This window comes from Kogia breviceps, chromosome 4, assembly GCF_026419965.1.
Source record: "Kogia breviceps isolate mKogBre1 chromosome 4, mKogBre1 haplotype 1, whole genome shotgun sequence".
In the NCBI taxonomy this organism is placed as follows: domain Eukaryota; kingdom Metazoa; phylum Chordata; class Mammalia; order Artiodactyla; family Physeteridae; genus Kogia; species Kogia breviceps.
The window spans coordinates 183,163,604-183,176,821 of NC_081313.1; positions in this window are offsets into that span (position 1 = coordinate 183,163,604).

Genomic DNA, 13,218 nt, shown 5'->3' on the forward strand with positions numbered 1-13,218 from the left:
GATTTCATGGCTGAGTGACACTCCATTGGACCTACGTAGCACCACTTGTCCACTTGTCCACTTGTCTTTGTCCACTTGTCCACTCGTCTTTGTCCACTTGGCTCTTTCCTGGGATATGAAACGTGTACCGGAGTGGAGGTTCTTGTCAAGACAGCAGCCCTCAACTTTGGGGTCCCTGTGTCTGGTTGATTTTTTCATTTTCCCAAGGTCAACGCCCATGTGTGGAAGTGCCCTATGCTCTGTGGTTCTGTGTTTTCCATGGTTTGGGAAAGAGGATACACTTGTGAAGATTGGCTGCTGGCCATTGACATCCCGCCCATCAGCTTAACAAGGCTCCCTTGACTCCGTGGGCTGTCCTGCCTTTTTGGTTTTTAGACTTTTTTCGCCTGGCCCTTTTGCCCCGGGGGTGGGGGAGAGATTTCTTTGTAGTGCTGATTTGCTCTCCCAGGTTGCTTGGTTGGCCAAAAAGGGCGTATGCGTTTTTTCCTGAATATATTCAGGAAAAAACGCATACGCCCTTTTTGGCCAACCGCATCATTGTCCACGTTCTGGCGCTTTTCATGTGCTATCGGGGCCATTCCGATGTACCCGTTGACATCCGTTTCCTGCAGTTCTGCCTTGCGTTCAGCGCCTCTTCGTAGCCTGACCTCAATATATTTTGGGGCGATAGTTATCGTTTAGAACTCTGCAGGTTTGGGAAGTGCAGTGCCCCTGAGCTCCATTTCCCAAGTCGCTTTTTTGTGAGTGGGACGCAACACGGCTGGATGGCTTCACGCCCTATTGTCGATCCGGGGTGGCAGGCTGAACCGCTGGTGAATTCTCCTTCGTGATGGGAAATGAGAGTGATATGTGCCCGACCAAACACCTCCAGCGAGTCTCTCATTGGTTCCCCCTCTTGCAGTTCATCCTGCGGACAAATTGCAGACGGTACGAAAGAGGCATGGAAAGGCGCCGAGTCTCCAAGTGGGGAGATTGTTAGTAAGGGGGCCTGAATGGAGAACACGAGCACCCGGAGATGAAAACTGAGGTGAGTTTCAGAAAGCTTTCCCGATCCCACGGTGTAGCATCCGCTGGGTTTCCAATGAGTGCTTTCGCTGTCGGAAGATTGCGTTGAACCTGGAGAGTTGGGACCCATGGAATGGGGAGCACGCAGGATTCCTTTCAAGGGTCTGCATTTGCTTTCCCAACCTCACCAATCGTCTCAGCCCCAAGAGTGTCCAGCCTTATGTCTTCTGCCGCTGGGGCTGTAGATGTGGTCAATCCTGGTTGCATGCCAGTCCCTGAACGCATTTTGGAAGAATTTCTCTCTGTTTTGCCCTGCTTGTTTCTTCTTTATGTTGGAAATGTATCCTCAGAATGGGTCTGAGCTGATTTTCCCTGCTGGTTTTAGGCCGCTTTACACACACTTGATGCACTTACACAGAGATATCAAGACTTAGCTTTTAAGATGCTTACTAGTCGGATAGATACTTGTGCGATGAACAGGGTCTGGTGAGTCCAGTTGATTGAGCAAGGAGTAGGTCGTGTCCATTCCATATTCGGTTTTCGGAAGGGTATCTGTGCTCATTTCAAACTCGAGTTTTATGCGTCACCCCACCTCACCTTTCCCCTGAAGCAGGCATAAGTGTGTTTTCTAAAAGCGTGACTCTGTTCTGTTTGGGGATTCAGTGCATGGGGAGCGATTTTTACATTCCCTCGATAAGTGATATCATAAGTTTCTTTTTTTGTGGGACTTATTTCACTGAGGATGATCGTACCTAAATCCACTCAGGATGCTGCTACCAGCCTCATGACGTGGATTTCATGGCTGAGTGACACTCCATTGGACCTACGTAGCACCACTTGTCCACTTGTCCACTTGTCTTTGTCCACTTGTCCACTTGGCTCTTTCCTGGGATATGAAACGTGTACCGGAGTGGAGGTTCTTGTCAAGACAGCAGCCCTCAACTTTGGGGTCCCTGTGTCTGGTTGATTTTTTCATTTTCCCAAGGTCAACGCCCATGTGTGGAAGTGCCCTATGCTCTGTGGTTCTGTGTTTTACATGGTTTGGGAAAGAGGATACACTTGTGAAGATTGGCTGTTGGCCATTGACATCCCGCCCATCAGCTTAACAAGGCTCCCTTGACTCCGTGGGCTGTCCTGCCTTTCTGGTTTTTAGACTTTTTTCGCCTGGCCCTTTTGCCCCGGGGGGGGGGGGGGGGCGAGAGATTTCTTTGTAGTGCTGATTTGCTCTCCCAGGTTGCTTGGTTGGCCAAAAAGGGCGTATGCGTTTTTTCCTGAATATATTCAGGAAAAAACGCATACGCCCTTTTTGGCCAACCGCATCATTGTCCACGTTCTGGCGCTTTTCATGTGCTATCGGGGCCATTCCGATGTACCCGTTGACATCCGTTTCCTGCAGTTCTGCCTTGCGTTCAGCGCCTCTTCGTAGCCTGACCTCAATATATTTTGGGGCGATAGTTATCGTTTAGAACTCTGCAGGTTTGGGAAGTGCAGTGCCCCTGAGCTCCATTTCCCAAGTCGCTTTTTTGTGAGTGGGACGCAACACGGCTGGATGGCTTCACGCCCTATTGTCGATCCGGGGTGGCAGGCTGAACCGCTGGTGAATTCTTCTTCGTGATGGGAAATGAGAGTGACATGTGCCCGACCAAACACCTCCAGCGAGTCTCTCATTGGTTCCCCCTCTTGCAGTTCATCCTGCGGACAAATTGCAGACAGTACGAAAGAGGCATGGAAAGGCGCCGAGTCTCCAAGTGGGGAGATTGTTAGTAAGGGGGCCTGAATGGAGAACACGAGCACCAGGAGATGAAAACTGAGGTGAGTTTCAGAAAGCTTTCCCGATCCCACGGTGTAGCAACCGCTGGGTTTCCAATGAGTGCTTTCGCTGTCGGAAGATTGCGTTAAACCTGGAGAGTTGGGACCCATGGAATGGGGAGCACGCAGGATTCCTTTCAAGGGTCTGCATTTGCTTTCCCAACCTCACCAATCGTCTCAGCCCCAAGAGTGTCCAGCCTTATGTCTTCTGCCGCTGGGGCTGTAGATGTGGTCAATCCTGGTTGCATGCCAGTCCCTGAACGCATTTTGGAAGAATTTCTCTCTGTTTTGCCCTGCTTGTTTCTTCTTTATGTTGGAAATGTATCCTCAGAATGGGTCTGAGCTGATTTTCCCTGCTGGTTTTAGGCCGCTTTACACACACTTGATGCACTTACACAGAGATATCAAGACTTAGCTTTTAAGATGCTTACTAGTCGGATAGATACTTGTGCGATGAACAGGGTCTGGTGAGTCCAGTTGATTGAGCAAGGAGTAGGTCGTGTCCATTCCATATTCGGTTTTCGGAAGGGTATCTGTGCTCATTTCAAACTCGAGTTTTATGCGTCACCCCACCTCACCTTTCCCCTGAAGCAGGCATAAGTGTGTTTTCTAAAAGCGTGACTCTGTTCTGTTTGGGGATTCAGTGCATGGGGAGCGATTTTTACATTCCCTCGATAAGTGATATCATAAGTTTCTTTTTTTGTGGGACTTATTTCACTGAGGATGATCGTACCTAAATCCACTCAGGATGCTGCTACCAGCCTCATGACGTGGATTTCATGGCTGAGTGACACTCCATTGGACCTACGTAGCACCACTTGTCCACTTGTCCACTTGTCTTTGTCCACTTGTCCACTCGTCTTTGTCCACTTGGCTCTTTCCTGGGATATGAAACGTGTACCGGAGTGGAGGTTCTTGTCAAGACAGCAGCCCTCAACTTTGGGGTCCCTGTGTCTGGTTGATTTTTTCATTTTCCCAAGGTCAACGCCCATGTGTGGAAGTGCCCTATGCTCTGTGGTTCTGTGTTTTCCATGGTTTGGGAAAGAGGATACACTTGTGAAGATTGGCTGCTGGCCATTGACATCCCGCCCATCAGCTTAACAAGGCTCCCTTGACTCCGTGGGCTGTCCTGCCTTTTTGGTTTTTAGACTTTTTTCGCCTGGCCCTTTTGCCCCGGGGGTGGGCGAGAGATTTCTTTGTAGTGCTGATTTGCTCTCCCAGGTTGCTTGGTTGGCCAAAAAGGGCGTATGCGTTTTTTCCTGAATATATTCAGGAAAAAACGCATACGCCCTTTTTGGCCAACCGCATCATTGTCCACGTTCTGGCGCTTTTCATGTGCTATCGGGGCCATTCCGATGTACCCGTTGACATCCGTTTCCTGCAGTTCTGCCTTGCGTTCAGCGCCTCTTCGTAGCCTGACCTCAATATATTTTGGGGCGATAGTTATCGTTTAGAACTCTGCAGGTTTGGGAAGTGCAGTGCCCCTGAGCTCCATTTCCCAAGTCGCTTTTTTGTGAGTGGGACGCAACACGGCTGGATGGCTTCACGCCCTATTGTCGATCCGGGGTGGCAGGCTGAACCGCTGGTGAATTCTCCTTCGTGATGGGAAATGAGAGTGATATGTGCCCGACCAAACACCTCCAGCGAGTCTCTCATTGGTTCCCCCTCTTGCAGTTCATCCTGCGGACAAATTGCAGACGGTACGAAAGAGGCATGGAAAGGCGCCGAGTCTCCAAGTGGGGAGATTGTTAGTAAGGGGGCCTGAATGGAGAACACGAGCACCCGGAGATGAAAACTGAGGTGAGTTTCAGAAAGCTTTCCCGATCCCACGGTGTAGCATCCGCTGGGTTTCCAATGAGTGCTTTCGCTGTCGGAAGATTGCGTTGAACCTGGAGAGTTGGGACCCATGGAATGGGGAGCACGCAGGATTCCTTTCAAGGGTCTGCATTTGCTTTCCCAACCTCACCAATCGTCTCAGCCCCAAGAGTGTCCAGCCTTATGTCTTCTGCCGCTGGGGCTGTAGATGTGGTCAATCCTGGTTGCATGCCAGTCCCTGAACGCATTTTGGAAGAATTTCTCTCTGTTTTGCCCTGCTTGTTTCTTCTTTATGTTGGAAATGTATCCTCAGAATGGGTCTGAGCTGATTTTCCCTGCTGGTTTTAGGCCGCTTTACACACACTTGATGCACTTACACAGAGATATCAAGACTTAGCTTTTAAGATGCTTACTAGTCGGATAGATACTTGTGCGATGAACAGGGTCTGGTGAGTCCAGTTGATTGAGCAAGGAGTAGGTCGTGTCCATTCCATATTCGGTTTTCGGAAGGGTATCTGTGCTCATTTCAAACTCGAGTTTTATGCGTCACCCCACCTCACCTTTCCCCTGAAGCAGGCATAAGTGTGTTTTCTAAAAGCGTGACTCTGTTCTGTTTGGGGATTCAGTGCATGGGGAGCGATTTTTACATTCCCTCGATAAGTGATATCATAAGTTTCTTTTTTTGTGGGACTTATTTCACTGAGGATGATCGTACCTAAATCCACTCAGGATGCTGCTACCAGCCTCATGACGTGGATTTCATGGCTGAGTGACACTCCATTGGACCTACGTAGCACCACTTGTCCACTTGTCCACTTGTCTTTGTCCACTTGTCCACTTGGCTCTTTCCTGGGATATGAAACGTGTACCGGAGTGGAGGTTCTTGTCAAGACAGCAGCCCTCAACTTTGGGGTCCCTGTGTCTGGTTGATTTTTTCATTTTCCCAAGGTCAACGCCCATGTGTGGAAGTGCCCTATGCTCTGTGGTTCTGTGTTTTACATGGTTTGGGAAAGAGGATACACTTGTGAAGATTGGCTGTTGGCCATTGACATCCCGCCCATCAGCTTAACAAGGCTCCCTTGACTCCGTGGGCTGTCCTGCCTTTCTGGTTTTTAGACTTTTTTCGCCTGGCCCTTTTGCCCCCGGGGGGGGGGGGGGGCGAGAGATTTCTTTGTAGTGCTGATTTGCTCTCCCAGGTTGCTTGGTTGGCCAAAAAGGGCGTATGCGTTTTTTCCTGAATATATTCAGGAAAAAACGCATACGCCCTTTTTGGCCAACCGCATCATTGTCCACGTTCTGGCGCTTTTCATGTGCTATCGGGGCCATTCCGATGTACCCGTTGACATCCGTTTCCTGCAGTTCTGCCTTGCGTTCAGCGCCTCTTCGTAGCCTGACCTCAATATATTTTGGGGCGATAGTTATCGTTTAGAACTCTGCAGGTTTGGGAAGTGCAGTGCCCCTGAGCTCCATTTCCCAAGTCGCTTTTTTGTGAGTGGGACGCAACACGGCTGGATGGCTTCACGCCCTATTGTCGATCCGGGGTGGCAGGCTGAACCGCTGGTGAATTCTTCTTCGTGATGGGAAATGAGAGTGACATGTGCCCGACCAAACACCTCCAGCGAGTCTCTCATTGGTTCCCCCTCTTGCAGTTCATCCTGCGGACAAATTGCAGACAGTACGAAAGAGGCATGGAAAGGCGCCGAGTCTCCAAGTGGGGAGATTGTTAGTAAGGGGGCCTGAATGGAGAACACGAGCACCAGGAGATGAAAACTGAGGTGAGTTTCAGAAAGCTTTCCCGATCCCACGGTGTAGCAACCGCTGGGTTTCCAATGAGTGCTTTCGCTGTCCGAAGATTGCGTTAAACCTGGAGAGTTGGGACCCATGGAATGGGGAGCACGCAGGATTCCTTTCAAGGGTCTGCATTTGCTTTCCCAACCTCACCAATCGTCTCAGCCCCAAGAGTGTCCAGCCTTATGTCTTCTGCCGCTGGGGCTGTAGATGTGGTCAATCCTGGTTGCATGCCAGTCCCTGAACGCATTTTGGAAGAATTTCTCTCTGTTTTGCCCTGCTTGTTTCTTCTTTATGTTGGAAATGTATCCTCAGAATGGGTCTGAGCTGATTTTCCCTGCTGGTTTTAGGCCGCTTTACACACACTTGATGCACTTACACAGAGATATCAAGACTTAGCTTTTAAGATGCTTACTAGTCGGATAGATACTTGTGCGATGAACAGGGTCTGGTGAGTCCAGTTGATTGAGCAAGGAGTAGGTCGTGTCCATTCCATATTCGGTTTTCGGAAGGGTATCTGTGCTCATTTCAAACTCGAGTTTTATGCGTCACCCCACCTCACCTTTCCCCTGAAGCAGGCATAAGTGTGTTTTCTAAAAGCGTGACTCTGTTCTGTTTGGGGATTCAGTGCATGGGGAGCGATTTTTACATTCCCTCGATAAGTGATATCATAAGTTTCTTTTTTTGTGGGACTTATTTCACTGAGGATGATCGTACCTAAATCCACTCAGGATGCTGCTACCAGCCTCATGACGTGGATTTCATGGCTGAGTGACACTCCATTGGACCTACGTAGCACCACTTGTCCACTTGTCCACTTGTCTTTGTCCACTTGTCCACTCGTCTTTGTCCACTTGGCTCTTTCCTGGGATATGAAACGTGTACCGGAGTGGAGGTTCTTGTCAAGACAGCAGCCCTCAACTTTGGGGTCCCTGTGTCTGGTTGATTTTTTCATTTTCCCAAGGTCAACGCCCATGTGTGGAAGTGCCCTATGCTCTGTGGTTCTGTGTTTTCCATGGTTTGGGAAAGAGGATACACTTGTGAAGATTGGCTGCTGGCCATTGACATCCCGCCCATCAGCTTAACAAGGCTCCCTTGACTCCGTGGGCTGTCCTGCCTTTTTGGTTTTTAGACTTTTTTCGCCTGGCCCTTTTGCCCCGGGGGTGGGCGAGAGATTTCTTTGTAGTGCTGATTTGCTCTCCCAGGTTGCTTGGTTGGCCAAAAAGGGCGTATGCGTTTTTTCCTGAATATATTCAGGAAAAAACGCATACGCCCTTTTTGGCCAACCGCATCATTGTCCACGTTCTGGCGCTTTTCATGTGCTATCGGGGCCATTCCGATGTACCCGTTGACATCCGTTTCCTGCAGTTCTGCCTTGCGTTCAGCGCCTCTTCGTAGCCTGACCTCAATATATTTTGGGGCGATAGTTATCGTTTAGAACTCTGCAGGTTTGGGAAGTGCAGTGCCCCTGAGCTCCATTTCCCAAGTCGCTTTTTTGTGAGTGGGACGCAACACGGCTGGATGGCTTCACGCCCTATTGTCGATCCGGGGTGGCAGGCTGAACCGCTGGTGAATTCTCCTTCGTGATGGGAAATGAGAGTGATATGTGCCCGACCAAACACCTCCAGCGAGTCTCTCATTGGTTCCCCCTCTTGCAGTTCATCCTGCGGACAAATTGCAGACGGTACGAAAGAGGCATGGAAAGGCGCCGAGTCTCCAAGTGGGGAGATTGTTAGTAAGGGGGCCTGAATGGAGAACACGAGCACCCGGAGATGAAAACTGAGGTGAGTTTCAGAAAGCTTTCCCGATCCCACGGTGTAGCATCCGCTGGGTTTCCAATGAGTGCTTTCGCTGTCGGAAGATTGCGTTGAACCTGGAGAGTTGGGACCCATGGAATGGGGAGCACGCAGGATTCCTTTCAAGGGTCTGCATTTGCTTTCCCAACCTCACCAATCGTCTCAGCCCCAAGAGTGTCCAGCCTTATGTCTTCTGCCGCTGGGGCTGTAGATGTGGTCAATCCTGGTTGCATGCCAGTCCCTGAACGCATTTTGGAAGAATTTCTCTCTGTTTTGCCCTGCTTGTTTCTTCTTTATGTTGGAAATGTATCCTCAGAATGGGTCTGAGCTGATTTTCCCTGCTGGTTTTAGGCCGCTTTACACACACTTGATGCACTTACACAGAGATATCAAGACTTAGCTTTTAAGATGCTTACTAGTCGGATAGATACTTGTGCGATGAACAGGGTCTGGTGAGTCCAGTTGATTGAGCAAGGAGTAGGTCGTGTCCATTCCATATTCGGTTTTCGGAAGGGTATCTGTGCTCATTTCAAACTCGAGTTTTATGCGTCACCCCACCTCACCTTTCCCCTGAAGCAGGCATAAGTGTGTTTTCTAAAAGCGTGACTCTGTTCTGTTTGGGGATTCAGTGCATGGGGAGCGATTTTTACATTCCCTCGATAAGTGATATCATAAGTTTCTTTTTTTGTGGGACTTATTTCACTGAGGATGATCGTACCTAAATCCACTCAGGATGCTGCTACCAGCCTCATGACGTGGATTTCATGGCTGAGTGACACTCCATTGGACCTACGTAGCACCACTTGTCCACTTGTCCACTTGTCTTTGTCCACTTGTCCACTCGTCTTTGTCCACTTGGCTCTTTCCTGGGATATGAAACGTGTACCGGAGTGGAGGTTCTTGTCAAGACAGCAGCCCTCAACTTTGGGGTCCCTGTGTCTGGTTGATTTTTTCATTTTCCCAAGGTCAACGCCCATGTGTGGAAGTGCCCTATGCTCTGTGGTTCTGTGTTTTCCATGGTTTGGGAAAGAGGATACACTTGTGAAGATTGGCTGCTGGCCATTGACATCCCGCCCATCAGCTTAACAAGGCTCCCTTGACTCCGTGGGCTGTCCTGCCTTTTTGGTTTTTAGACTTTTTTCGCCTGGCCCTTTTGCCCCGGGGGTGGGCGAGAGATTTCTTTGTAGTGCTGATTTGCTCTCCCAGGTTGCTTGGTTGGCCAAAAAGGGCGTATGCGTTTTTTCCTGAATATATTCAGGAAAAAACGCATACGCCCTTTTTGGCCAACCGCATCATTGTCCACGTTCTGGCGCTTTTCATGTGCTATCGGGGCCATTCCGATGTACCCGTTGACATCCGTTTCCTGCAGTTCTGCCTTGCGTTCAGCGCCTCTTCGTAGCCTGACCTCAATATATTTTGGGGCGATAGTTATCGTTTAGAACTCTGCAGGTTTGGGAAGTGCAGTGCCCCTGAGCTCCATTTCCCAAGTCGCTTTTTTGTGAGTGGGACGCAACACGGCTGGATGGCTTCACGCCCTATTGTCGATCCGGGGTGGCAGGCTGAACCGCTGGTGAATTCTCCTTCGTGATGGGAAATGAGAGTGATATGTGCCCGACCAAACACCTCCAGCGAGTCTCTCATTGGTTCCCCCTCTTGCAGTTCATCCTGCGGACAAATTGCAGACGGTACGAAAGAGGCATGGAAAGGCGCCGAGTCTCCAAGTGGGGAGATTGTTAGTAAGGGGGCCTGAATGGAGAACACGAGCACCCGGAGATGAAAACTGAGGTGAGTTTCAGAAAGCTTTCCCGATCCCACGGTGTAGCATCCGCTGGGTTTCCAATGAGTGCTTTCGCTGTCGGAAGATTGCGTTGAACCTGGAGAGTTGGGACCCATGGAATGGGGAGCACGCAGGATTCCTTTCAAGGGTCTGCATTTGCTTTCCCAACCTCACCAATCGTCTCAGCCCCAAGAGTGTCCAGCCTTATGTCTTCTGCCGCTGGGGCTGTAGATGTGGTCAATCCTGGTTGCATGCCAGTCCCTGAACGCATTTTGGAAGAATTTCTCTCTGTTTTGCCCTGCTTGTTTCTTCTTTATGTTGGAAATGTATCCTCAGAATGGGTCTGAGCTGATTTTCCCTGCTGGTTTTAGGCCGCTTTACACACACTTGATGCACTTACACAGAGATATCAAGACTTAGCTTTTAAGATGCTTACTAGTCGGATAGATACTTGTGCGATGAACAGGGTCTGGTGAGTCCAGTTGATTGAGCAAGGAGTAGGTCGTGTCCATTCCATATTCGGTTTTCGGAAGGGTATCTGTGCTCATTTCAAACTCGAGTTTTATGCGTCACCCCACCTCACCTTTCCCCTGAAGCAGGCATAAGTGTGTTTTCTAAAAGCGTGACTCTGTTCTGTTTGGGGATTCAGTGCATGGGGAGCGATTTTTACATTCCCTCGATAAGTGATATCATAAGTTTCTTTTTTTGTGGGACTTATTTCACTGAGGATGATCGTACCTAAATCCACTCAGGATGCTGCTACCAGCCTCATGACGTGGATTTCATGGCTGAGTGACACTCCATTGGACCTACGTAGCACCACTTGTCCACTTGTCCACTTGTCTTTGTCCACTTGTCCACTTGGCTCTTTCCTGGGATATGAAACGTGTACCGGAGTGGAGGTTCTTGTCAAGACAGCAGCCCTCAACTTTGGGGTCCCTGTGTCTGGTTGATTTTTTCATTTTCCCAAGGTCAACGCCCATGTGTGGAAGTGCCCTATGCTCTGTGGTTCTGTGTTTTCCATGGTTTGGGAAAGAGGATACACTTGTGAAGATTGGCTGTTGGCCATTGACATCCCGCCCATCAGCTTAACAAGGCTCCCTTGACTCCGTGGGCTGTCCTGCCTTTCTGGTTTTTAGACTTTTTTCGCCTGGCCCTTTTGCCCCCGGGGGGGGGGGGGCGAGAGATTTCTTTGTAGTGCTGATTTGCTCTCCCAGGTTGCTTGGTTGGCCAAAAAGGGCGTATGCGTTTTTTCCTGAATATATTCAGGAAAAAACGCATACGCCCTTTTTGGCCAACCGCATCATTGTCCACGTTCTGGCGCTTTTCATGTGCTATCGGGGCCATTCCGATGTACCCGTTGACATCCGTTTCCTGCAGTTCTGCCTTGCGTTCAGCGCCTCTTCGTAGCCTGACCTCAATATATTTTGGGGCGATAGTTATCGTTTAGAACTCTGCAGGTTTGGGAAGTGCAGTGCCCCTGAGCTCCATTTCCCAAGTCGCTTTTTTGTGAGTGGGACGCAACACGGCTGGATGGCTTCACGCCCTATTGTCGATCCGGGGTGGCAGGCTGAACCGCTGGTGAATTCTCCTTCGTGATGGGAAATGAGAGTGACATGTGCCCGACCAAACACCTCCAGCGAGTCTCTCATTGGTTCCCCCTCTTGCAGTTCATCCTGCGGACAAATTGCAGACGGTACGAAAGAGGCATGGAAAGGCGCCGAGTCTCCAAGTGGGGAGATTGTTAGTAAGGGGGCCTGAATGGAGAACACGAGCACCCGGAGATGAAAACTGAGGTGAGTTTCAGAAAGCTTTCCCGATCCCACGGTGTAGCATCCGCTGGGTTTCCAATGAGTGCTTTCGCTGTCGGAAGATTGCGTTGAACCTGGAGAGTTGGGACCCATGGAATGGGGAGCACGCAGGATTCCTTTCAAGGGTCTGCATTTGCTTTCCCAACCTCACCAATCGTCTCAGCCCCAAGAGTGTCCAGCCTTATGTCTTCTGCCGCTGGGGCTGTAGATGTGGTCAATCCTGGTTGCATGCCAGTCCCTGAACGCATTTTGGAAGAATTTCTCTCTGTTTTGCCCTGCTTGTTTCTTCTTTATGTTGGAAATGTATCCTCAGAATGGGTCTGAGCTGATTTTCCCTGCTGGTTTTAGGCCGCTTTACACACACTTGATGCACTTACACAGAGATATCAAGACTTAGCTTTTAAGATGCTTACTAGTCGGATAGATACTTGTGCGATGAACAGGGTCTGGTGAGTCCAGTTGATTGAGCAAGGAGTAGGTCGTGTCCATTCCATATTCGGTTTTCGGAAGGGTATCTGTGCTCATTTCAAACTCGAGTTTTATGCGTCACCCCACCTCACCTTTCCCCTGAAGCAGGCATAAGTGTGTTTTCTAAAAGCGTGACTCTGTTCTGTTTGGGGATTCAGTGCATGGGGAGCGATTTTTACATTCCCTCGATAAGTGATATCATAAGTTTCTTTTTTTGTGGGACTTATTTCACTGAGGATGATCGTACCTAAATCCACTCAGGATGCTGCTACCAGCCTCATGACGTGGATTTCATGGCTGAGTGACACTCCATTGGACCTACGTAGCACCACTTGTCCACTTGTCCACTTGTCTTTGTCCACTTGTCCACTCGTCTTTGTCCACTTGGCTCTTTCCTGGGATATGAAACGTGTACCGGAGTGGAGGTTCTTGTCAAGACAGCAGCCCTCAACTTTGGGGTCCCTGTGTCTGGTTGATTTTTTCATTTTCCCAAGGTCAACGCCCATGTGTGGAAGTGCCCTATGCTCTGTGGTTCTGTGTTTTCCATGGTTTGGGAAAGAGGATACACTTGTGAAGATTGGCTGCTGGCCATTGACATCCCGCCCATCAGCTTAACAAGGCTCCCTTGACTCCGTGGGCTGTCCTGCCTTTTTGGTTTTTAGACTTTTTTCGCCTGGCCCTTTTGCCCCGGGGGTGGGCGAGAGATTTCTTTGTAGTGCTGATTTGCTCTCCCAGGTTGCTTGGTTGGCCAAAAAGGGCGTATGCGTTTTTTCCTGAATATATTCAGGAAAAAACGCATACGCCCTTTTTGGCCAACCGCATCATTGTCCACGTTCTGGCGCTTTTCATGTGCTATCGGGGCCATTCCGATGTACCCGTTGACATCCGTTTCCTGCAGTTCTGCCTTGCGTTCAGCGCCTCTTCGTAGCCTGACCTCAATATATTTTGG